This window comes from Plectrocnemia conspersa, unplaced genomic scaffold (assembly GCF_051122295.1).
Source record: "Plectrocnemia conspersa isolate PC_06_02 unplaced genomic scaffold, ASM5112229v1 ptg000024l, whole genome shotgun sequence".
Taxonomy (NCBI): Eukaryota; Metazoa; Arthropoda; class Insecta; order Trichoptera; family Polycentropodidae; genus Plectrocnemia; species Plectrocnemia conspersa.
In genome coordinates, this window is record NW_028277188.1 from 40,001 (window position 1) to 42,500 (window position 2,500).

Below are 2,500 nucleotides of genomic sequence, written 5' to 3' on the forward strand. Positions count from 1 at the left end.
GCGCGACTTGCGCCGCGTTAACGACGCGAGCGCGCGCGCGCCGCCCGGCCGCGGACCCTCGTGATATCGGTAGCACGTCTATTTAATAGGCTAGAGTTACGTTCGTTACCGGAATTAACCTGACAAATCGCTCCACCAACTAAGAGCGGCCATGCACCACCACCCACCGAATCGAGAAAGAGCTGTTAATCCGTCAATCCTTCCAGTGTCCGGGCCTGGTGAGTTTTCCCGTGTTGAGTCGAATTAAGCCGCAGGCTCCACTCCTGGTGGTGCCCTTCCGTCAATTCCTTTAAGTTTCAGCTTTGCAACCATACTCCCCCCGGAGCCCGAAAGCTTTGGTTTCCCGGGAGCTGCCCACCGAATCAAAATAAGAAACTTCGGCGGATCGCTGGCTGGCATCATTTATGGTTAGAACTACAGCGGTATCTAATCGCCTTCGAACCTCTAACTTTCGTTCTTGATTAATGAAAACACCTTTGGCAAATGCTTTCGCTTTAGTCCGTCTTGCGACGATCCAAGAATTTCACCTCTAACGTCGCAATACGAATGCCCCCAGTTGTCCCTATTAATCATTACCTCTGGTGTCAGAAAGCCAACAAAACAGAACCGAGGTCCTATTCTATTATTCCATGCGCACAATATTCAGGCAAATATTAGCCCGCTTTGAGCACTCTAATTTGTTCAAAGTAAACAGCCGCGAGGGCCCGCCTCGCGCGCCGACCGCGAGCCCGCGGCGCGCGCCGAAGTCGCGAAGACGACGACGCGCACGCGAACGCGCGGCGCGGACGCGACCGGCGGTGAACACGCACCGGCGAGAAGCCCCGCAGACGCGCCTGTCGTACCGCAACCGGTAGACCGACGCCGCAGGACACAATTTCAACTACGAGCTTTTTAACCGCAACAACTTTAGTATATGCTATTGGAGCTGGAATTACCGCGGCTGCTGGCACCAGACTTGCCCTCCAATGGATCCTCGTTAAAGGATTTAAAGTGTAATCATTCCGATCACGAGGCCTCGTAAGAGTCCCGTATCGTTATTTTTCGTCACTACCTCCCCGTGCCGGGAGTGGGTAATTTGCGCGCCTGCTGCCTTCCGTGGATGTGGTAGCCGTTTCTCAGGCTCCCTCTCCGGAATCGAACCCTGATTCCCCGTTACCCGTGACAACCATGGTAGTCGCATAAACTACCATCGACAGTTGATAAGGCAGACATTTGAAAGACGCGTCGCCGGTGCTAGACCGTGCGATCTGCTCAAAGTTATCTAGAGTCATCTCCGAGTGCGACGGGCGCGCGCCGAAACGCGCGCTCCGCCGATTGGTTTTTGATCTAATAAAAGCATTCCTTCCGTCGCCGGTCGGAACTTCGTTTGCATGTATTAGCTCTAGAATTGCCACAGTTATCCAAGTAACTGTGTACGATCTAAGGAACCAAAACTGATATATTGAGCCATTCGCGGTTTCACCTTAATACGGCTTATACTGAGACTTGCATGGCTTAGTCTTTGAGACAAGCATATGATTACTGGCAGGATCAACCAGGGAGCTGCGAGCTTGCGTCTCTGTAGAGAGCGTCCGCTTACGCACTCCTTACGTGTCATGTATTTATTATTCTCCTCCTCCTCCTCTATCTCTACCTATCGTTCTCGTCTCGTCTTTTTTAAGACGTACAACATTTTATTTATATGTATCGTTTTTTGTTATATATATATATATATATATTTTTATATATATTATTATTATTATATTATCTTCACCCGTCTACGCGCACAGTGCGCGGCCTCTCCGCGCTAGAGCGGAGGGCCGTAATAGCGCAGCGAGCTCGCCGGTCGCGAACGACCGACGGCCCCGTACAACGCGGCTCGCCGCGGAGCTCTGGAGAGCCGGAGAGCGCGATGCGCTCTCCGCTTATCACTCGATTCGTATAAACACGCGCGTGATCGCATATAGTATCCTCCACACACCCGGAAGGGTACCCGGAAGGCGCGAGCGCACCGCAGACGCCGACTGACGCCGACCGCGGTTCGCGCATGCCGAGATTTCGAAGAGCCGTCTCTCGTAGACGCTCGAAGCAGAGCCGTAAGCGACGTACACGCGCATTATTATCAATAATAATACGGTGCGTCCGCCAAACGGTTGCGAGCGAGCGAAAGAGCGAGCGACTCGACCCGAGGAGCCGACGAGAACGCCGAGAGCAAACGCGACCGAACACGGCCGCGCGCTCTCGCCTCGCGCGCACTCCACGTATAGGCGGCGCGGTGCAAAGTCGCCGAGCCGCTCGCTCTAGCCTAACAAGCCGAAGTCGACGCGGTCGCGGCCGGGATTCGGCGGAACGGGCCGCTCTGAGCGCGATTCGACTCGGACTTCTCTCGACTTGCGACCGGATAATTTTCGATTCGAAATAATAACTTTTGTAATAATTAAAACGTTATTATATTATTATTGTTAGTATTAATAAATATAAAATTTATATATTAATAAATATATATATGTATATATAAAAA

The 2,500-nt window shown here is 52.1% G+C and overlaps 1 non-coding gene across 1 annotated transcript in view; it reads right to left on the reverse strand.

The window, feature by feature from the left end:
* Positions 1-1,541, reverse strand: part of LOC148225838 (small subunit ribosomal RNA) — a 2,016-nt gene extending 475 nt beyond the window's left edge. The window contains exon 1 of the ribosomal RNA XR_015812435.1: positions 1-1,541. This exon is cut by the window's left edge and continues 475 nt beyond it. This is a non-coding gene — a ribosomal RNA (small subunit ribosomal RNA).
* Between the last annotated feature and the right edge of the window lie 959 nt (positions 1,542-2,500).